The sequence below is a fragment of the Mus caroli genome, unplaced genomic scaffold (assembly GCF_978045245.1).
Source record: "Mus caroli unplaced genomic scaffold, Mus_caroli_1 scaffold_8, whole genome shotgun sequence".
Classification (NCBI taxonomy): Eukaryota; Metazoa; Chordata; class Mammalia; order Rodentia; family Muridae; genus Mus; species Mus caroli.
Window position 1 is genome coordinate 20,665,354 of NW_028227263.1, and position 23,924 is coordinate 20,689,277.

At 43.1% G+C, this 23,924-nt stretch overlaps 1 long non-coding RNA gene across 2 annotated transcripts in view; it reads right to left on the minus strand.

Annotated features, from left to right (window-relative positions):
* LOC110299322 (uncharacterized) overlaps positions 1-14,468 on the minus strand; it is a 29,079-nt gene extending 14,611 nt beyond the window's left edge. Inside the window, exons 1-3 of one of the 2 annotated variants that reach the window (XR_002378446.2) lie at positions 14,339-14,468; positions 11,334-11,536; positions 3,340-3,670 (exon numbers count right to left, since the gene is read on the minus strand). This is a non-coding gene — a long non-coding RNA (uncharacterized LOC110299322). Of the gene's footprint in view, positions 1-3,339; positions 3,671-11,333; positions 11,537-14,338 lie in introns of those variants that run through there. The other variant, XR_002378445.2, reaches the window with a different exon arrangement.
* Between the last annotated feature and the right edge of the window lie 9,456 nt (positions 14,469-23,924).

The following is a 23,924-nucleotide window of genomic DNA, read 5'->3' on the forward strand; positions in this document are numbered from 1 at the left end:
CCTCTAGAGCCAGAGTAGTCCAAGAACTTGCCTTTTTGTTTCTGTTTTATTTCTTTGGCTGTGTGATAACTCAGCTGAAACTTCAACAACAATCGAAAACACAATATCGGAACGCCATCTGTTCCTTGTCACAAGCCAAGCACTCTGTAGCAGGCAGTTCTGGCCCTACTTTACCAACGTGGACACTGAGGTTCCATTCCACAGAACACTGTGCATCTCTCCATGACAACACCACCCATTCCTCTCTATCTTTTATTGATAAAATCACTAAGTGTGTGAATCTACCCTTTGAGGTGGGAGCACACAAACTCGCTGCTTCAAACAGGGCTCTCATGTGAGCCCCTCAGTTGCAAATAAAAACAAGAGAATTAAGGAAATGTGTCCCTTAGACATTCAAGGCTGCAACACATGCAGGAGATAAACAGTTGAAGAGAGAAAAGATTTATTTTGGCTGTGGCTTCGGAGGCTTTAGTCCATGGTCCACTGGCTCTGTTGCTGTGAGGCTATGGTGGTGTTGGACATCATGAGGGACTGGAAGGTGACACAGAAAGGAATGGAGCGTGAAGGCACCAGGGACAAGGTAGATTTCCCAGAGCTCAACCCTAGTAAGGTATTTGCTTTGCTGCTTCTTTCTACCATCTACCATGTTATGAATCTGTCAAGAGGTTGATTCTTTTGGGAAACCAGTGCCCTGAGGACTTAGTAATGATCAGAAATCTCCAGCTCTGAATGCTGTACTGTAAACTAATTCTTTAAGCCATGAATCTCTGGTAGACTCTTTATATTCAAACCATAACAGGGAAGAGAGAGACCTTGATGTAGGGAGTCCTACACACAGACCTCTGACTCCAGTCTGTAATCCAAATGGTTGAATTCAAGCAAACTTGATTAGACAGGAATCACTTATCACAAGATAGGATTCTGTTCTCTCTACCAGTCCTCTCTCCTTTTCTTTGTCTCTCTGGATTCTCCTTTGCCCTCTTTCCATTTTTGTGGCTCTGGGGACAGAATCCAGGGCCCTGTACATGCATATATGCAAGGCAAGTGCTCTACCACTGAGTTACATCTTCATGCTCTAGACTTTCTCTTTAATCAGTTTTGTCTAGGAACAGCTGTTAGTGCAACACTAATCCCACATATGCTGAAATTATACTAGATGTAGCATGATAGAGATGAAGAAAGATCTTGGCAGGGACTAAACCTGCCAGTTCAAACCTGCTGTCATCTGTGGATTATGACAGTCTGCTAACGTGGTCTGTGCTTCACAGAGCTTCTATGCTGGCCTTCTGAGCAGAGAGAGCTAAGCGCTGTGCATAGAAGCTTCAGGGCTCTAAGAGAGTTCAGATAGAGGCCAGGGCTGCCTGGCTCTTATGCCCACAGTCTGGCCTCTGCATATGGCATCCTGAGAGCATCACACAAAAATAACAACAGCAAACAACCTGATAGGCAGATTTCAGAAGACTTAGACTCAGAGAATGCAACACATTCTAAAGAGCCCGCATCATCACCAGTTAGCCCCATGCCTGAAAGTAGTGGAGGATAACGTGTACTGAGGAAAGGGACGTGAGAGACAGAAGCACTGGAACAGGAGGCTGGGGACAATGGAGGCTCAGATCAGCTTGTGGACTCTGGTGTGCATGGGAATTGTTTGGGGAAGGTTAAAAATATATAGATGCCATGCGGTTACTGAGCTGTGGTCTGCATTTTAAAATCCACCCCTTTAAATTATTGTAATGCATGCAGTTCAATCAAAGCATAAGAGTTCTGTTCATGAGTTGGCTCTCTTGTGTCAAGTCTACAAAGTCCTATTCAATAGTGGGACTGGAGCTAATCAAATCATCTAGAAAATTGCTATGCGATAAAAGACTGGGGGGAAATTATGTTCTCTTCCACCTCCTTCAGGTATGTGATTTAAGGACCCCCTTTTCTCTAAATCAGAAGACTTAGCAACTTTGTCTGGCTTTTCTGCTATCTGGCCAAGTTGTTATGTGGATAGCTGAGAGACACTCTGCTACAGATTTGAGATCTTTGTGAAGCAAGCCAGTTACATAAGGAGAAGATGGGGAGAATCTTCAGAAGGAAACAGGATATTTTAAAAGAGAACTGAAAGGGAAAAAAAACACCAGTTTTTCTTCTCACTGACCACTGACTGACACACCCACCCATCAACACTCATCTGATCCTTTCAGTAAGGGGCTCACCACAGCATGTCACAGAGAAGCACTGGTCCTATTCAAGCTCTGAGCCCAGAAGATCAGGTGGTGTCTTTGCTGCTATTCTCTAAGTTTTAGAAACCTTGTCTACCTGGCTTGCTGTGTTGTCTCCATCCCAGAAGCTGAATGGATATACAATGGAAATGAGCAAATAAACTGGTAGCAGCTAACCAAGTTGCCCTCCCTGACTTTGAGCATCACCTCTGATATCAATGTGCCTACCAGAAAGTGTGAACTAGCTAGCATGATATCTCACAAGTGACAGGGCACTTAGTGACAGGGCAGTGTCTGGTTAGCATCCAGTGCCCACTGGCTATTGTTCTACCATGACTATTTAAATTAAACCAAAGAGAAAGAGAGAGAGAGCATACCTAGAAGGTTACTGATTTTTAATTTTGCCGAATAGATCATTAAAAATATATAAGAACTACGACTTATTATCTTCAATTCACACAGAAAGGACATCCTTACATAAAAATGGAGAGGAGACAGAGTATCAGAGTAAAGGTCGTTCTTCTAAGATTTTAATAAAACTAACTTAATGAAAAATTGTCTGTATTGTTTTCATTAAAAAACACTTGTCAGAAACTAATGGAACAATTTCACAGTGCTCTGTAATTTGGTTTTCTTTCTCCCTAAGCTACTGAACAGGGTTTCCTCTCTGCGAAGAGACTGACCTGAGACTGATGACCATGGCCCATGTTGTTTGAGGTGAACAAAAGGAAGGAGAAGCCTGAACCATGGTGGCCTTGGCTGTAGGTGGCTGGGCATGTACCTGACACACCTGCTATTGAGAGGTGATGGGAAGGACTTTCTCATAACTCATCCAAGAATCTCCTCTCTCTTTTTGTGTGATAAGGTACAGCTGATGAGACTACCTTAGAACTCCTTTGATTCCTGTGTTGGGTGCTATAGAGAACCTGGAGGGATAAAAGCAGGCAAGAGCTCTGAAGTGCAGGTGGCCCTTCTTCCAAAGTGGAATTCCTGTGTCTGTGTTCAATGATACGTTCTGAATGGATGGTAATCATGGGTTCAGTAGGACACTTTCATTTTTCAGTCTTCCTCAGTGAATGACCCCGCTGTAACTTTAATTTTTTCAACATTTATTTTCAATGACGGTTCTTAAATGGTTAAAACCTTCCTTGTAACACACCACCCACCAGAGGTAGTAGAAAAGAAAGGATATGGGGGAAATAGACCTCTTTAGAAAGGTTCTTTGGAGCAACTCCCATCTGTGTTGTCTGGAAATCAGCAGTTTAGTTCACAGCTTAGCATGGGCAGGCAGTTCGATGTACTTGCAAACACTTCATAGACACACCAGCAGTCCAATTTGGTATATTTCAGATAGCAAATACAAGTCAGCAGTGGTGGCACTACCTAGCAGAGACAGCCAGGCCACAGCCTTGGCTGGAGTCAGCAGGAGGAACCAACAGGAACTCCAGGGAAAGTTCTCAGATCTGTGAAATGAAGATCAGGAAAGATGCAAGACCAACAAGCATTGCATGGCTAGCGGTACCAGCAGGCCAAGCTCAGCTCTTGTCACTGTCCGTTGAGTCCTTTTTATACTCTCTCCAAACTTTTATACTCTAGCCAAACTGACACATCACATGCCCTCCACGGGTCTTGCCTCAGCCCGTGCATCAGTCTCAGATGATATCACTCTGTCAATCAGCCCGAGTTTGTGGAAGTGGCAAAAAAACTGCAGCACACAACCAGAAGGTTTTTTGGTGCATTTCTCTCTATGGAATCTCAACAAATGCAGTTCAACTACACAATGTGAGGCAGACCAAAATATGCATCAGTGAAGAATCCTTCATCACATGTCCTTTCATGTGCTTGCTTTAGCAGAACATCCTCTCTCCTGTGTCTGCTTCTGTCAAATGTTCCTTCATGAGTCTGCCTTAGTCTTTCACCTGTGTCCACTTCAGCTAAACACCATCCAACTGACTTTCCAAAGAACCCTTAAGTTACCACTTCACCCCACCACACCCAACCTAAGCTGGAAATTTCAGAATCATTTCTGATGCTTAGGCCCTCCCTATTCAGACAGTTCTCAAGAGTCAACTGTTGATCCTTCTCAGTGTCTTCCCACCAGCACAGCTACTGTGATAGCCTCATCATTGCTCTTTTTGCTTGATGCATCTGTGTCTTCTGCCATTTTTATTTGTTTACTTCAATATACAAGTATTAATATCATTCTATACCCATATAATGAGCTACCTAGAAAACAATTTAAGAAAGAAAATTGATTAAAAATTAAAAATAGAATAAATTTAGTCAAGATGTTAAAAGTCAAGCATTGGAAACTATATATTGAGGGGGAAAAAAAGAAGAAAACCCAAGTAACCTATGATAGCTGGGCTTGATGGTTCAAGCCATTTGTCCATAAATTCACCTATCTATCTACTCATTTATCCACTTACCCACCCATCCACATGTTCATCCATCCATTCATTTACTCATAGCATACCCATCCTTCTATATTTCCATTGATTCATCCTCCCATCTGCCCATCCATCCACACAACCATCAATACATCTATAAATCATCTACCTGCCCACTTACTCACCTAGCCATCTACCCAGCCCATACATTCACTGACCTATTTACCCACCCACCCACTAGTCTTCTACCAGTATTTATAGAAAGCACATGATTGACATTTTTTCTAGAACATGGATTTAAATATCTCATAATTCCATCTTTCCAAAAAGTATTGACTCCAGCTTCTGCAGAAAGAAAAACTAGTTTTTTCAAAGTCATCATCAATAAAATGTGTGATGGTCATTTAACAAAACACTGCACCAAGAGCATTTATTTAATTTTGGATGGTGCTGTCATTATTCTATTTTAGGAATATGGAGATGGCATCTTTGAAATGTTAAGTCATTTGTTCAGGGTCAGGTTACAAGGCTATAAAACAGAACTTCACCTCCTTTTAACATCCAACTGCCCTGTCTCTAGCACTTACCCTCTGCCCAATGAGATTAAAGATTCTCTAAGTGCCTGGAGTTGAAAGAGAAGGGAGTTAAAAACTCAGAGGGGTGGGGCATGAATTGAGTCTGGAAGGATGAGCAAGTGTTTAAGACATGGGCAAGAAGAGTAGGAACCCTAAAACATCAGAAGCAAAGGAACAGAGACTTCAGCCTTCAGATTCCATAGATCCAGCCTTTAGAGTCTATGGATCCAGCATTTATCCTTCAGTCTCCACAGATCTGGACTTCAGAGTTCAGATATCAGTAGCTTTTCCATGTTGAAAAAGAAATATATGAAGTATCCAAAGGATAAGAGTTTCCAGAAGACCTGGAAAGGTGTTCATTTCTCACACATTTGCAAACCTAAGCAAGTGTGCTGGTGGACAGCTCTGGTGTGAACTGGACAGCCATCCTTGTGGTGCCTGGCAGGTCTGGTGGAAGTCCAGGGTGTTTTGGCTAGAGGGAAAGCTGACAAATCCTGTGGCTGCTATGGACTGATTATAAGCCACTGTCATTTGTTTACCTGCCTGCTGTTACCCCAATCCTGTCTGTCTGTTTGTCCATCTTCTTCAGTTTTGGACATACAGCTTTTGAGTCAGACCATCCATCCACAGACTCTCTTAGGCCTCTGGCTTCTGCACCTTGATTCTTCCCTTGCATGTGGCTATCATTCACCTTTGGTTATTAGTGGTGAACAATTCCCCCATCCATGGGCATGGCACATATACAGTTGGCATTGGGCATCTCCCAGCACCCATAATTACAAATGTCAGAGCACCCATTCTGCTCTTCCGTATGCATGCCTTCTTAGAGCAAGGGCAGTTACTAACACCTTGACAACTCTATGATTATGTTTTAACCAACAGAAAACTAGTCAAAGAATTGTTATTATTAAGCAAATATTATTTCCAGGGAACATCATTAACATATACTCTTTTTGCCTTATTTTCAGACACTGGGATACAGAAGACATGGCTGGAGTTGACTTGATTCTATACTAGATTTTTTCTGCTTAATAAAAGACTCTAAAGGTTAGGTGGATTTCAACAGTATGTATTTTTTCTTGACTTATGGATTGGTGTGATGGTTCTTTAGGCCTGGGCTGGCTTGACACTCTAGTCACACGGTCTGGGGCTGGCTCAAACTGATCTGGGTTATGATTTCCCATATCTCATTTTCTAACAAGCTTGTCTTGACTTATGAATGTGACAGTCATGGGTTACTTGAGAGCAGCAGGATAAGACAATCCACACTGTGCAAGCTTATCTTATTGGTCATAAGATGTCATTTGACCAAGCTCAGTGTCATTGTGAAGGAAGGACCCATATACAACATTGTAGACTAATGGTTCACCACACTGAGAAAAGGAAAATGCTATTTTAAGGAGAAACATGACACTTTTCTCTGTGTTAGACCAACTTGCCTACAGAGCTGATGGTGTATAGGTGGGATTCTAGTACTCAAGAGGTTTCATAGACTTGAGGACAGCCTGGGTCACATGATAAAGCCATTTCAAAATCCCATGCGCTGGGCTTGTATCCCAGTAATACATCCTTGACCACTTGCTTACCGAGTGTCAGTAGAGTGATGAGTTTGATCCATAGTACCCCTGAAGTCAAACAAACAAACAAACAAACAAACCCAATTTACTCACCACAGGCTTTGAGTTACATTTGGGACATTTTCTCTCTTAACCCTTTGCTCTTTGCCCCTTTAACAATGTCTATTACTCTGAATAAAGGTTTCATTCTTTATCCCAGCCCTTCCTAGAGAAAGTCACTTCAGCACCCTACTCTTCAGCCTTTTCCTCCATCATATAAAGATGACGAGACCATCGGGCATCAATAGAATTGACATACTGACAGTGCCACACAGTGCTAATAGCAGTGATTGCCATGTAGCAAGCACACAAAATTATAGTGAGTGTTATCATAATTTCAGACTACTTTCCTGGCGGAAGCCAGGAAGTTCTTCTGTAAGGCAGGGGTTCTGCCCATGTTGAGATGATGTTTTTCTGACTATTAGGGCCCATGCCTGCAGGAGTCTCCTTAGACTTGATGTAGTAAAATTAGAGGACAATTTTTACTCCCTGATTTATCCAGCCAGAGGGGCTGTGCCTAGAGGATGCCAGCATGGCATTTTCTTGTTATCTTACTGCATGGTTGGTCCTGCTGCACAATATAAGTCTTGAGGCACAGAAGCCGAGTGGAGATCATTCAACTTCACAGCATTGCCCAGGAAGAGAAAGAATGAGACGGATCTAAACTGTAGGTAATTAATTCTCCTGGTGTTTTTGGATATGTGTGTCTGCTTCAATAGCTACATTTGTTAATATCAAGCAATAGGGATTTCTTTCAGAGTGATTGTAGTGAAAAAAAAATAAAAGCAGTGGAACATCTTGAATCACTAAGCTGACCCCCTAAATCTCTGGCCTGTTTGGTATGTAAAACCCTCCATCCAGCATGAATTTTTTATGAAAGGATTGAGAACCCAAGAAATAAAAGAGAGTATGGAAAATTGTCATGCAAGAGATTGAGCTGCACAGGCAACTGGGACCAAACAGCTGATCTCCACGGGGCAGGGAAGTCCACTCCACGGGGCAGTGGAGCACAGAGCTGAGAACTTTGGAAATGAGCAGGCACCCAGGTGGATTAGCAGAGCCCAGAAAGAGGTGACGACATCCTAAGTGGGGCTTAGCTCCTGAGTCGTAAAAGGAGTGAGAGACATCTCTTTTGCTCAGGATACTAAACTAGCTAAATACACCCACACTCAAACTTCTAGACCAGTGTCCAGTGTCTGACACCTATTGCTACAGTCAAGGTGAAGTTCTAACAAATAGAGCAAACACTCACAATGCCTTAAATATCATATATGTTTATTTCTCCTTGTGTGGAGTTCAAAATCGGCACTGTTCATGAGTGCTTCTCCACATGGTGATTCAGGTCTGTGATTTCCTTCTAGCTGTGGCTTACTAACTATATATACGTGAGTTTTATGAGTTGGACCTGGCAGACCTGGAATTTCACTGGTTAAAAGTCAGCCTCAAGCTATGCTGCTGTGGTTTGAAGGTGAAATGTCCCATTGACTTGTGTGTTTAAACATTTGTTCCCCAGCTTTCAGGTGCTGGGGCTTTGCTAAAGGAAGTAAGACCCTAGTGGTGGGCTTTGGGGTTTTATGGCCTGGGCCCACCTCTGTTCTTGGACTACTGATGCAGTGTGACAGGCTGGTCTGATGTTTCTGCTGCCACAGCTTTCCCCCATGATGGACTATATTCTTCAGAAACTGTAAGCTAAAATAAACATTTTTCCCTCTAAGTTGCTCCTGTCAAGTGTTTTATTATAGCAACAGGAAAGTAACTCAGACACATGTCTAATGGTTACAGGGTCAGGACCTACTGTCCTGTTGAATTTTTATTCCTACCATACCCCTTTCCTAGTAGGACTTTGGAAGACAGTAGTGCTGAGAGCTATACAGACTGTAGAGGTTTCATAGGGGAGAAAAATTAGCAACAGGGCTAGAGATTGCTCTTGTGGTATTTTGCCATTGCTCTATGAATCTGCCTGAGGCTCAATTAAAAAGTAATGGACTAATTTTTTTGGTGGAGATTTCAAGACAGCCTAATATCGACGCTGTCACATGGTTATTAGTGATCCCTCTTAGGCATGTCTCCAATGAACAAGAGCAAGTGGGGCAAAAGGGAAATGTAAAAAATATAGGGTTTGAAGAGAAAAGGACAGGAAATGTTGGATGGAGCCAAGGCTTGTTCTGAAAGAGAGAAGGAGAGTAGGGAGAGGCCTGATCTAAAAAAAGAAATAAGGGAAGGGATGTCCTCAGGGCAAGACCAACCCTGCTAAGCTTCTGTGCTGTGAAAGGAAAAGGCTCGAGGCAGGTTAGTTCTGCTCCTAAAACGAGGCAGCAATGAAAGATGATGAGATGTAATTCAAGAGGTCAGGCTTCATCCCAAGGGGGCAGCCAAGCATGAGAGTGTTGTTCATGTAGTTCTGACTTCACAGTCATGAAGGATACATTAGTGAAGGAGCTGTGGAATTTTCCTCCATGGTTAAGGAGAGCCACTGAAGGCCAGGCAATGTGTTTCTGGCCTTGCATAAAGGCCCAGAGAGAGGCCATTGGGTAAAGCTGTGAAGGTGAATCCTGGATTGTTTGGAGACCCCAAGATGCTGAACATGTCAGAGTTATGGGATATCTGCCAAGAAAAGATGCACATGATGGGGTGGAACTAGCTCATGATAGAAATGTATGCTGCAGATATCAAAGTGGAGCTGTGGTTCTGAGTTCTGACTCTCCTAGTGAGGTAGGTCCATGTGCCCTACACAAGGTATGGGGATGGGAGTGCAGGGTGAGGATTGGAGCCAGCTAAGCTCTCTGACAGTTGATGTGAGGCTACAGGGTTTGCAGCTTGTCTTTCTTTGGACCAGCATTTCCTTACTCTGATCTCCCCCATTTGAAGTAGTTATATATATTCTTTGCTACTATATGTTGGAAGTATATAATTAAGAGACTTTGAACTTGAGGCTTTAAAATATGTTGAGACTGAAAGACTATGGTAAATTTGAAGGGAAACTAGATGCATTTTGCATCACGATATGACCATGAGCCTCTTGAGACCAGGGCATTGAACAAGCATGGCCTCCATAGGTTCTTACATTTGAATTCTTGGCCTCCAGTTGGTGGAGCTGTTCAGAAAGGGATAAGAGGTGTGACTGTGCTGGAGGAGGTGTGTCACTGGGGATGAGCTTTGGGGTTTCAGAGGATCCACACCGTTCCAGTGTCAGTGTGCTCTCTCTGTGCCTCATGATTGTGGGCCACAGTGTTCTTACCCATTCTTTTGCTCCATCATCCCGGATTCTATCCCTCTGAAACTGAAACCTCAAACACTTTTATTGGTTATCTTGGTCATGGTATTTTGCCAAAGCAACTGAAAAGTAACCATTGTATCACATACATCTCCACTGAAGAAAAGAGACTGGGGCTGATCTGGGACCATACCAGGAATGCTAAAAAGCCTGGGCCATTCCCTAAATTTCTAGGGGGCCTTGCCTGAATTCTGATCACAAAGAAACCAGAGAAATCACCATCCTGGAATTAACAAAGAGGCTGGGCTCATCCTGACTTGAAGGGTGTGTGACAGACAGTAAGTAATATTCAAACCACTCCATGACCATCAAGTAGCCTTGGATGACCTTAGCTTCAACGGTTCTATGGTGACTAGGGCCTCATATGAACCCAGACAATATCTTCATCTAAATGGAATATGAATCTCATACTGTAGCTGAAAGAGGGTTCAAACACACATAGCCACCACATAACCTATGCAGGGTTTGTTGGTCATACAAGATACTTTTCTGAGTCCAACTCCTGTCTAACTTGAATAAACCCTGGATCATATGTAGGTTAAACCCTATACATGTACAATCTTGACTTACAACAAGTCAAGTATTCCAGTGCTGATGACAGACTTCAGGGCAAAATCCACATCCTGAAATAAATACAAACTGGTCTATTCCTTGACTATCAAGTAAGAATCTTAGGCAAACCTCAGTTTCAATGTGTGGAACAGCAACTTTTCCCATCCATCCAAGACCACATTACTACATTAAGGGAGTTAGGACCCTACTATGGTCTTACTGATATCCTGGCTAACCATTAAATAACCTGGGCACAACCTGATATCCTGGGTGTATAGGCTGCACCTTGAACTCATCCATGCCCAGGTCATATCTTGACTTCAATAAATGAAGACCACAAATTGTTTTTAACTGTGATCTACTGGACATGTATACTCCAAGAAGATGGAACCCAACAATGACTAGATGTCTGACACTGATATCAGGTTACATCCTGACATTTCATGAAGAAGTGAGTGACCCACCAACATTCTGAGATCACCTTAACATTCAGAAGAGTGTGTGCACTCTACTGGGTCTGAGCTGAAACCATATTCTCAACTCAAAGGAGCCAGAAACATCAGAGCCTTAGTGATACCTTGACTTGAACCTTATCATAGAGCAGCTAAAGTCAATATTGAATTCAGGACATTGTGTGCTGTAACCTGAGCCATTGATACTGGAAGGCATGGTGGGTTCAATGATGTTCTGTCTCACTAAAAAGCTTGGATTCATCTTACCTTGGAAGTTGCTTTGGTGAAGACTGACATCAGTCTGCAGGCTGCACAGTACCACCAAGTGTTGCCTTCTAGCTCCTTGAGTAGCAAGTCACTTGGGGCCATAGTAACATTAATGGTGTGCACAGCAATCTCCATTCTCTGTGGCTTCAATCAGCTATGTTGCAGCTCCACCATCCCTTCATGACAAACAAAGTAGGAAACTGCTGGTAGAGAGAATGCAGCTTCAGCACAGGTGAAACATGTCCTTGACAGAGTCCCAGGTCAGCACAGGGATAAGAAAAGCACTTCATGACTTGCTAACCCATGGGGTCAGAGGGTGTATTTTAGCACAGCAGAGTCCTTCATTCACTCCCTGTTCTTTAAGGGCCAAGCACAGCAGAGGACAGGGCAGGGAAGGGCAGCTCCTCCCGCATGCATCTGCATAGCACAGCTGGATTCTCTTAGGTTGCATCCATACCTTATGTTATTATTCATTTATTTATATGTTTATTGATTAATTTTTATTAAGGACTGTTTTACTAGTAATCTCCATATTTTTGTGTTGGTCACTTTAAAACCTAGGACATCTGTCATGCCAAGAAGTTCTCTACTATGAACCCACAACCCAACTCAAGGCTATGAGATTAATGGTACAGAGGGGAAAGGATGGAAAGTAAGGTTTTCATCACATCCATATCTGGACCTCAGAGGGAAGAAGGTAGCACCCTGCTGACACCAATAGAACCACACTGGCTATAAAGCATCTGTCATGATAAGGCAGAGTGTGAAGCTCAGACATTTGTGCTCTAAGAACAGCACTGTCACATGCCTTTCTCCTTTCAAGGCTGAGGTACTTATGGGAAGATGGTGGGCTGGTAGCAACTGGATGTGAGCTGGTTCCCAGGAAAGTGTCTCTGAGAAAAACCTCCGGTTATGTGCTAAAAACAGAATGCTTAGGGGGATGCTTGCCAAGCGGTAGGCAGAGAAGGATGGACCTGACTGGAGACAACTGAGGGTCTGGACACTCATTGAGAGTCTCAGGATAAAGTTAGGTGAGGACTCTGTGATCCTATGTGGTGGATTCCTGACATAGTAACTGTGGTGCTTTTGTGTGAGAGCAACTCAGACCCTGCTGCGGAGGGCTGGGATTCAAAACAAGACAGCATTTCCCAGTAGCTTTAAGCTTTATTGTGGATTGGACACTGCCTGAAAGTCATGACCTGAATGACTGACATTCAGCACTTCTTGGTCAGACTTTACATGGGAAAACTGAGACATCATGAGGCACACAAAGTGTCCCTGATCTAGGGCAGCTCATCCTAAGAAGAGCTGCAAGTAGCATGGATAAGAAGGCTGATAGCTGGGTGACCTGCCACTTAAGAACAAAGTTAGAGGAAACTCTGCTTGAGAGGAGAGAGAGAGAGAGAGAGAGAGAGAGAGAGAGAGAGAGAGAGAGAGAGAGAGAGAGAGAGAGAGAGAGAGAGAGAGAGAGAGAGAGAATATGAGCTTGGTATACACCGGGTATACCTGGACCAGGAATACAAACTCCAGGCAGGGAAGGAAGCAGCAAGGCTGCCTATCTGCCCACATCTGACCATCACTTATAATGTGGCCAAGGCAGCTGGGCAGTGCATTCTGGGTCCTGATTCCTGGGCTTTCCCAAGGACCTCAGTCCCTAGCAATAACAATCTTTCCATTTTAACTCAGACATCTCCCATTATACAGTTACAACTATCATTGTCACTGTCACAGCAAATGCCATCACAGCATTGTCCTCTAATTCTATAATTACTTCATAAACATTTTCATTTTGGTATAATTTGTATGGGTATTCATGTATGTGCTATTGTCTTCTGGTTCACGTCCATATGTGTAAAGATATATGAACATGTTATTCATTGATGTCCTATGTTTTCCTTTCCATGACCTCAATATTTTCTGAGACAGACTAAGTGAGTTATCACACTATTCCTAATGAAACTAAAACACCAATATATAACCTCCCACATTGCAGGGACATTGGCCTCAGAACAGTGAGGGAAATAGTTCTTTCTCATGTTCTACATATACGCACTTGGAAAGCTGAGAAAAGACTTTGGAAGATAGAAGTTGCCCATGATTCTATGCTGGTCTCCCAATGCATAGAGCTCAATGGTTATTTAAGTTTTATCCACACTTCATCCATATATTATGTGTGTACTAATATATGTTTTTGAGGGGCTGGGGCTTGAACTTTAGGTGTCTGTTGGGCTAAGCTAGGAATTTTTATATCTCTGCAGTGTCTTCTGTACTCCAATTCCAGACGCAGTGGATGGCATCCTCAAGGCTAAATGGCAGTAAGGCATCCTTGCTGGCCAGGTCAGCCCCTGAAGTAACTGGGCAGTGTGTAGACTTACACTGGAGCTGAGGAAGGAGCATCACTTTCTGTCTTTTTGCTCTAAGATCTCAAGGGGCTACAGTGAGAAGAAGAGGAGTGTGAGGTAGTTTTCAGTTAAGTATATCTGAACAGGACTCAGGCCATACCCAAAAGGTTCTCCAAGGACATTGGAAATGAAAAGGACAATGTAGGGAGGGAAAGGAAGTGATGGGACACCTTTAAAAATACTGAGTGAGGTGAGGTCAGGATTCTGTGACATCACAGGATGGGTCATCACCATGGTGAAGGTGGTGGCCTAGGCTTGAGGGAGCACAGGGTCTACAGGTGTTATCAGAAATACAGAGTAGGAGCAATTGAGTCGGTGTGTAGGCTGGGGATGTGTGGTGGTTTGTCAGGATCCCACCATCCTGGGATGATGGTCTAATTTAAACCCAGTGTGATATACAGAGTCTTAGAGTCTGTAAGTCACAGTGATGCCCCTGAAGTTCCTTTTATCAAAAAGGAGAGTGCCTATGGTAAGCAGAGATGATTGTAGCAGGTATCAGAAGGATGTGTACAGAGAAAACAGGCATTCAAGGACACAGGGAGATGATACCCACACTTCAGCAGAGAAAGGGGCTACAGGTTGACCACACCCAACCTGTATAACCTGAAAAGACTCCAGGCTCTGGACTGGTGGAGGATGAAGCTCTGTTGTGTCCCAGTGGAGAAACAAGTGTCAGCTCTGGCAATCCATAGTGTCCAAGGCAGGTAGCTTGAGGGAAAAGACACCCTGCCGAGAGAAGATGGAACCTCTGGAAACTATAATGTCAGAATGAAGTGAGGTCAGCCCACTGTGACCTAATATTAGGAGTCATTGCCATGGTAAAGCCTTGGTGTGTGGGCAGCACAGTATCTAATGGGGTAGGCTGGGAGCATAAGGTGTTGGCAAGAGGGCTGTTTTGTGGGTTGGAGATGTGGCTAAAAGACCACATCTAGGCCCCTATTGGTAAGGTGACCTAAATGGGGGTGACTGCTGCTTACAGAGGTTCTTGATAGATCTGTGACCAAATCAGACATGATTATGGTAATATGTCAAGATCCCAGGGAATGCATAGATGTCCGCAGAATGACATGCTAAATCAAGTTTGAGGGAGAGGACTCTTCATCCATACCCAGAAGAGAGGCCATAATGGAACCTGATCAGTTACTACCTGCTATAAGATCAAGGTGTGGAACTCCCGAAGGTTGAAGATCATCTCTCTATACTACCCTTCAGTGACATTCATTCAGGGATCACATGTTATACAAGGTAAGCAGGTAGTGCTTCATTAAGACATTCTTGGGCTTCTCTTCCTGGCAACAACCAGTTTTAGGCAGCTAAGGCCTTCTTTGCATGGCCAGTGCTATGTGTGTCTCAGAAACCAGTGTTACTATACTCTTTCATTTACTTTCATGTGGATACTTTTATTTAATGAATGTGTGTTCTTATACCTGTGGATGATTTCATGTCTGCATGTAAAAGTGTGTGGTATATACAACAGCTGTCTTCTACTAATCACCTCTTTTTATTAGAAAAGGTGACAACAAAGTCCCTGTTCAGCCCCTGTCCCAGGACTTCAGTTTCCAAAATGGGACAAGATGAATTTCCTCTTTTATGCTACTCTACAGTGAGTGACAGTCGCAGAAACCATTTCCTGCATTGCAGGGCCAGGTAGGAAAAGCTTCATAGATTTTTGGTCTCTGGGCAATCTCACTGGTTTAATGATGAGAAAGGTACAGGTTGGAGGCCAAAAATTTCAATCAACTCTCTCATTCAAACCCCAGTGCTATAAATGGTGCACTGCAAGTCTCATGACAAGAGCATCTTACTGATAAAACAAGCAACAGAAATGATAGACCAGGGTATGGATTTTGTACATTTAGGCTGAGTATGTCCTATCCCTACAGATCTTCGTCTTCCTAGGGATGATGTTCTCTGGCAGGAGAAGGATGACTGGATGGGAGGTTGATCCTAAAATAAAAGGACCGTAAGAGAAACCTTCAGATACTTGTTCTAAGGACCAGTTTAAAAGACATCTGAATGTCTGTACAGTGTTTTGAGAGTCCCTGAATAGAGCAAGGCCTGCCCTCTGTTCCCATAAAGCGTTATGTTGTGTTTAGGGGTGTGGCACTGACCTGCTGGTGTCACAGTGCATTTTAGTGGACTGTGATTCAAAACCAGAATAAGGTGAGCAGGAATCCACTTCAGGTGAGTCAGTGCAGAAATTCTCTGTGTGAAGACCCAGTCTCACATGAGTGAATGCACTAGGCAGGGCTCTTTCCTACAAGTATCACTAAGGCACAACTCAGTGTCTGAGGTTGCTGCAGGTTTTTGTTTTGTTTTGTTTTGTTTTAAACTACAAAATGGTGACAACTTGAGGAAAGATGAAGCAACATGGACCAGAGGCACATCCTCACAGTTCAAGGCCATGCATTTTGTAGAGGAAGATGCCTATATTCTTCCATTGGAAAAAAATGACATGAAAGGATGTACACAACCTGCCTCTGCCTTATCAAGACATCCTCTAGACAAATGGTTCTCAACCTGTGGGTCATGACCCCTTGGGAAATTGAATGACCCATTCTCAGAGGTTGTATATCAGACATCCTGCATTTCAAATATTTACATTATGATTCCTAACAGTAGCAAAATTACAGTTATGAGTTAGCAATGAAAATAATTTTATGGCTGGGGGGTCACCACAACATGAGAAAATGCACTAAAGGGTGGGTCACAGCCTTAGGGCAGTTTAGAACCAGTGCCCTAGACACATGGAGCATCGGATGCTGTGCTTCCAGTAATCACCTGTGCTATTTCTTCATAGAATTAGACTACAAAAGGAAGGAAATGCTCTGTGGTCCCTTGCTTGGAACTTTTTTTGTGTCTTGACTTAGAAGCAGCCATCTTTGCCCATTAGCTCATGGGTCCTCTTTAACACAGCTACACTCAGCTATACAACAGACAGACTTTTCCAACTACCCTTTTCTCTTCTCCCATACCTATTTATTCTTTCTATTTGTGTCAGGTATAATTTATGTCATTTGTGCTGTGTGCTTAACTGTCTGTGTTTATGCACTGTATCCTGGACAGAGCAATAGTCTGAGTATGTTTAAGATTTAAGCGAAGGACAATAAGTATTGACCTCTACCCTCTAAAATGTAGCCCAGACCAAACCTAGCTGTGCCCACAACCTGAAGCGAAACTACACTAGGTTTACCCATGAACCCAAAGACGCCAAAAGAGGAATGTGCTCAGGTTTAAGACTAAACTTGATGAACCTCGGAAAAATCTCTAAAGATAAATTAGCTTTAACCCACACCCAAGGAAGCCTGGGCCCAAACTAAGACTAGAAGTGTGTCCTAGCCAACCCTGAATAGAAACTGGCCTGTGTCAATACTGATGCTAAATAAAGCAGGCCCGAACCAAGCAAATGGCATGAAGAAACAAGCTGGAGTAGCCATTCTAATATCTGATAAGATTGACTTCCAACCCAAAGTCATTAAAAAAGACAGGGAGGGACACTTCATACTCATCAAAGGTAAAATCCTCCAAGAGGAACTATCAATCCTGAATATCTATGCTCCAAATACAAAGGCAGCCACATTCATTAAAGAAACTTTAGTAAATCTCAAAGCACACATTGCACCTCATACAATAATAGTGGGAGACTTCAACACACCACTTTCACCAATGGACAGATCATGGAAACAGAAACTAAACAGGGACACAGAGAAACTAAGAGAAATTATGAATCAAATGGATCTGGCAGATATCTACAGAACATTCTATCCTAAAACAAAAGGATATACCTTCTTCTCAGCACCTCATGGTACCTTCTCCAAAATTGACCACATAATTGGTCACAAAACAGGCCTCAACAGATACAAAAATATTGAAATTGTCCCATGCATCCTATCAGATCACCATGGACTAAGGCTGATCTTCAATAACAAAATAAATAATAGAAAGCCAACCTTCACGTGGAAACTGAACAACACTCTTCTCAATGATACCTTGGTCAAGGAAGGAATAAAGAAAGAAATTAAGGACTTTTTAGAGTTCAATGAAAATGAAGCCACAACATACCCAAACTTATGGGACGCAATGAAAGCATTTCTAAGAGGAAAACTCATAGCTCTGAGTGCCTCCAAAAGGAAACTAGAGAGAGCACACATTAGCAGCTTGACAACACACCTAAAAGCACTAGAACAAAAGGAAGCAAATTCACCCAAGAGGAGTAGATGGCAGGAAATAATCAAACTCAGGGGTGAAATCAACCAAGTGGAAACAAGAAAAACTATTCAAAGAATCAACCAATCAAGGAGCTGGTTCTTTGAGAAAATCAACAAGATAGATAAACCCTTAGCCAGACTCACTAGAGGGCACAGGGAAAGCATCCTAATTAACAAAATCAGAAATGAAAAAGGAGACATAACAACAGATCCTGAAGACATCCAAAACACCATCAGATCCTTCTACCAAAGGCTATACTCAACAAAACTGGAGAACCTGGATGAAATGGAGAAGTTCCTAGACAGATACCAGGTACCAAAGTTGAATCAAGATCAGGTTAATGATCTAAACAGCCCTATATCCCCCAAAGAAATAGAAGCAGTCATTAATAGTCTCCCAACTAAAAAAAGCCCAGGACCAGATGGGTTTAGTGCAGAGTTCTATCAGACCTTCAAAGAAGATCTAATCCCAGTTCTTCACAAACTATTCCACAAAATAGAAACAGAAGGTACTCTACCCAACTCATTCTATGAAGCCACAATTACTCTGATACCTAAACCACAAAAAGACCCAACAAAGATAGAAAACTTCAGACCAATATCCCTTATGAATATTGATGCAAAAATCCTCAATAAAGTTCTTGCTAACCGAATCCAAGAACACATCAAAACAATCATCCATCCTGACCAAGTAGGTTTCATCCCAGGGATGCAGGGATGGTTCAATATACGGAAATCCATCAACGTAATCCAGTATATAAACAAACTCAAAGACAAAAACCACATGGTCATCTCGTTAGATGCGGAAAAAGCCTTTGACAAGATCCAACACCCATTCATGATAAAAGTCTTGGAAAGATCAGGAATTCAAGGCCCATACCTAAACATGATAAAAGCAATCTACAGCAAACCAGTAGCCAACATCAAAGTAAATGGTGAGAAGCTTGAAGCAATCCCTCTAAAATCAGGGACTAGACAAGGCTGTCCACTTTCTCCATACCTATTCAACATTGTACTTGAAGTCCTAGCCAGAGCAATTCGACAACAAAAGGAGATCAAAGGGATACAAATTGGAAAAGATGAAGTCAAAATATCACTTTTTGCAGATGATATGATAGTATATATAAGTGACCCTAAAAATTCCACCAGAGAACTCCTAAGCCTGATAAACAGCTTCGGTGAAGTAGCTGGATATAAAATTAACTCAAACAAATCAATGGCCTTTCTCTACACAAAGAATAAACAGGCTGAGAAAGAAATTAGGGAAACAACACCCTTCTCATTAGTCACAAATAATATAAAATATCTTGGCGTGACTCTAACTAAGGAAGTGAAAGATCTGTATAATAAAAACTTCAAGTCTCTGAAGAAAGAAATTCTAGAAGATCTCAGAAGATGGAAAGATCTCCCATGCTCATGGATTGGCAGGATCAACATTGTAAAAATGGCTATCTTGCCAAAAGCAATCTACAGATTCAATGCAATCCCCATCAAAATTCCAAATCAATTCTTCAACGAATTAGAAAGTGCAATCTGCAAATTCATCTGGAATAACAAAAAACCTAGGATAGCAAAAACTCTTCTCAAGGATAAAAGAACCTCTGGTGGAATCACCATGCCGGACCTAAAGCTCTACTACAGAGCAATTGTGATAAAAACTGCATGGTACTGGTATAGTGACAGACAAATAGACCAATGGAATAGAATTGAAGACCCAGAAATGAACCCACACACCTATGGTCACTTGATCTTCGACAAGGGAGCTAAAAACATCCAGTGGAAGAAAGACAGCATTTTCAACAAATGGTGCTGGCACAACTGGTTGTTAACATGTAGAAGAATGCGAATCGATCCATTCCTATCTCCTTGTACTAAGGTCAAGTCTAAGTGGATCAAGGAACTTCACATAAAACCAGAGACACTGAAACTTATAGAGGAGAAAGTGGGGAAAAGCCTTGAAGATATGGGCACAGGGGAAAAATTCCTGAATAGAACAGTAATGGCTTGTGCTGTAAGATCGAGAATTGACAAGTGGGACCTCATGAAACTACAAAGCTTCTGCAAGGCTAAAGACACCATCAATAAGACAAAAAAACCACCAACAGATTGGGAAAGGATCTTCACCTATCCTAAATCAGATAAGGGACTAATATCCAATATATATAAAGAACTCAAGAAGGTGGACTCCAGAAAGTCAAATAACCCCATTAAAAAATGGGGCTCAGAACTGAACAAAGAATTCTCACCTGAGGAATACCGAATGGCAGAGAAACACCTGAAAAAATGTTCAACATCCTTAATCATCAGGGAAATGCAAATCAAAACAACCCTGAGATTCCACCTCACACCAGTCCGAATGGCTAAGATCAAAAATTCAGGTGACAGCAGATGCTGGCGAGGATGTGGAGAAAGAGGAACACTCCTCCATTGTTGGTGGGATTGCAAGCTTGTACAACCACTCTGGAAATCAGTCTGGCGGTTCCTCAGAAAATTGGACATAGTACTACCGGAGGATCCAGCAATACCTCTCCTGGGCATATATCCAGAAGATGTCCCAACCGGTAAAAAGGACACATGCTCCACTATGTTCATAGCAGCCCTATTTATAATAGCCAGAAGCTGGAAAGAACCCAGATGTCCCTCAACAGAGGAATGGATACAGAAATTATGGTACATTTACACAATGGAGTACTACTCAGCTATTAAAAAGAATGAATTTATGAAATTCCTAGCCAAATGGATGGACCTGGAGGGCATCATCTTGAGTGAAATAACACAATCACGAAAGAACTCACACAATATATATTCACTGATAAGTGGATATTAGCCCAAAACTTAGGATACCCAAGATATAAGATACAATTTGCTAAACGCATGAAACTCAAGAAGAATGAAGACCAAAGTGTGGACACTGTGCACCTTCTTAGAATTGGGAACAAAACACCCAGGGAAGGAGTTACAGAGACAAAGTTCGTAGCTGTGATGAAAGGATGGACCATTTAGAGACTGCCGTATCCAGGGATCCATCCCATAATCAGCTTCTAAACGCTGACACCATTGCATAAACTAGCAAGATTTTGCTGAAAGGACCCAAATATAGCTGTCTCTTGTGAGACGATGCCGGGGCCTAGCAAACACAGGAGTGGATGTTCACAGTCAGCTATTGGATGTATCACAGGGCTCCCAATGGAGAAGCTAGAGAAAGTACCCAAGGAGCTAAAGGGATCTGCAACCCTATTGTTGGAACAACATGATGTACTAACCAGAACCCCGGAGCTCTTGTCTCTAGCTGCATATGTATTGAAAGATGGCCTAGTCGGCCATCAATGGAAAGAGAGGCCCATTGGACTTGCAAACTTTATATGCCCCAATATAGGGGAATGCCAGGGCCAAAAGAATGGGAATGGGTGGGTAGGGAAGTGGGGGGCGCTATGGGGGACTTTTGGGATAGCATTGGAAATGTAATTGAGGAAAATATGTAATAAAAATATTAAAAATCAAAAAAAAAGAAGATAAGAGGGCCAAGGTCAATCCCTCAAATGAAAAAACTCCAAGGAGAAGAAAGAGAAGGAGAATGTGGGAGCCTAACACTCCCCATGATGAAGCCGAGGTCCAATCCAAGAATAGAAGTGGAGCTGGGCCCAACCCTCAAATTGTAGAAGCTAAGGTCTAAACAAATAAGGGAAGTAGGCCCAGGACAATCCCTCCAATGAAAGGAGCCCAGGCTAAAGAAAGAATGCCTGGACCTAACCCTTAACCTGCAAAGCCTGGGGCCAAACCAAGAAGATCATTGGGACTTGACCAATTTTTCAAAGGAGTGAGGCCCAGGCTCAAGCAAGAAAAGGAGAATGACCAGGCTTGCCCTTAGCCTGAAGTTACCCTGGCTAACAACAAGAAGAGAAGTGCCTGGAAGCAATCCCTAAAAGCAAAAAGGCCCAGGAAAAAGCAGGAAAACCTATAGGCCTGGGCTTAATCCTTATTCTGAAGAACCTGGCTACAACCAAGAAGAAAAGCAGATTCAGGCCATACACTGATTTTGAAGAATCAGAGCCAGTACTTGTGGGGCAATGGGCTATGGAGACCACAGACAGCCAGGTCTCCAGTCGAGCTGAGGTCTTGAACCCCAGTGGTACTCGATGGATGGTAATTTCCACCTACATGGGATGGAAGGCGTTCAATCATGTCTCCTGGACCCCTGGCTCGTGTCACCACCCCCACAGCCCCCACGAGAGAGGCATGTGGCTAGGCTAGCAGTCATGTAGACAATGTCCAAGCTCCTGGCATTCTAGACTACTCCTCACAGTTACCTAGCAACAGCAAGATAGCAGCTCACTATAAGAGGGGCTGCTTGGCCCCTCCTCACTCTTTTAAGCTTTCTTACTCTCTAGCTCTCCTCTCTCTCTTTCCCTTCCCACCTCTCTAAGCTTTTACCTCTCTTGCTCTCTAGCCTTTCCTGCCCCCTCCCTCCCCCTTTCTCTCCTCAGGGCCATGGCTGGCCTCTCGCTCTCTTCCCTCTCTCTTTCTACCTTCTGTCTTCCCCCTGCCTTTCTACAACAAAGCTCTAAAACCATAGACTGTCTCTGTTCATCAAGGCCTGCCATGCTTGAATGATGAGATAGGCTTTCTCTTAATGAGCCATGTCTAACCTCCTGCCAGGAGGACTTCCTACTTTACAGCCACGGACTGGACTAAGGAGACTTGCCTGCGTGAGAACCACGTAGTGCCCCCTCTCCCTCTGCTCTCTTCCCTTATCTCTGGGGCTCAGTGCCACCCTGGAGCCCCTATTCTGTTCTCAGCTTCTCCACCGTATCCAGCATGGGATGCCGGAGACTGAGAATCTGGTACCTGGGGTACATGCCCCTTGTCCACTACCTGCCGTGTGGGGTCAGTGGCCTAACACTAACACAGCCAGATGCCTACCCAGGGCCACATTGAGAGTGTCTGGCAGTCCTCCTGCATCCTTCTGCCTAGAGCACAGGAACTCTGTTGGGACACAGGCACTCTCCTACACCTCCTCTTCCCACACACCCATGGCCCCGCAAGTACTCATCATAGAAGACACCAGGCAAAACCAAAAGTGGAATTGTTTAATGGAGCTACCACCGACCTTTCTGAAGCTTGGCCCAAAACCAAAAACCAAAGAAGCCCCTGACAAACCAAGGAGAGATATGGGGCCAAACTAAATGCTGACCCTAAGAATGTCTTAAGCAGTAAAATTAAATGGAATTTGGTCCAACCAGATAAGAGAATTTTGACCTACAAGTAGCCATGGACCAAGCAATGTATGAGTGCTGATGAACCTAAACAAGAAATTTACCTGACAATAAACTGGTACTAGTGGTGACCTGAAGCCCCTAGAGAAAGAATTAAACTCGGAAGCCTTTAACATTAAGCACTCAGGGGCAGGACCCTATCTCTTCATCCAACCCAGGCATCTTCATACCACAAGGGGGCCACAAACACCATGGTCTTAATGGAATCAAGGGCTCCTTTACTTATGTAGTCACATAGACATTCCTTAACATATCAGGGAAGTGTACCTAGAGATGTTCTGACCCTAGGCCTTGATACTGCTTAATATTTTACAGTCCGTCAAGCCCTCAATGGTGACCCATGATAGTACATTCATTGAAAGTCTTAGACTCATATGGATTCCTGGATTGATGAGTGATATATGTGGACATCCTGAGTACCAAATGTGTGGCTCACACACGCCATTTATCCCAGGGAACATCCTCAAGGCATGTGAGCCAGGATGACCCCATCACCATGATGGACCAAGCTCTCACCTAAGTAACCAAGGGAAAGAGACACACCATGATAAGAAGAGTGCTTTGCTTCACCTTTAATAGTCTGAGACAAGTCTTTATCTTGACCTTGATTGATTTCTTTAGGTCAAAGAAGTTTTAAATGTATCTCAGGCTACACTGTTTACCAAGGATCTTGGACTAACCCCAAGTTGGTCTTGTTTTTAACCTGAC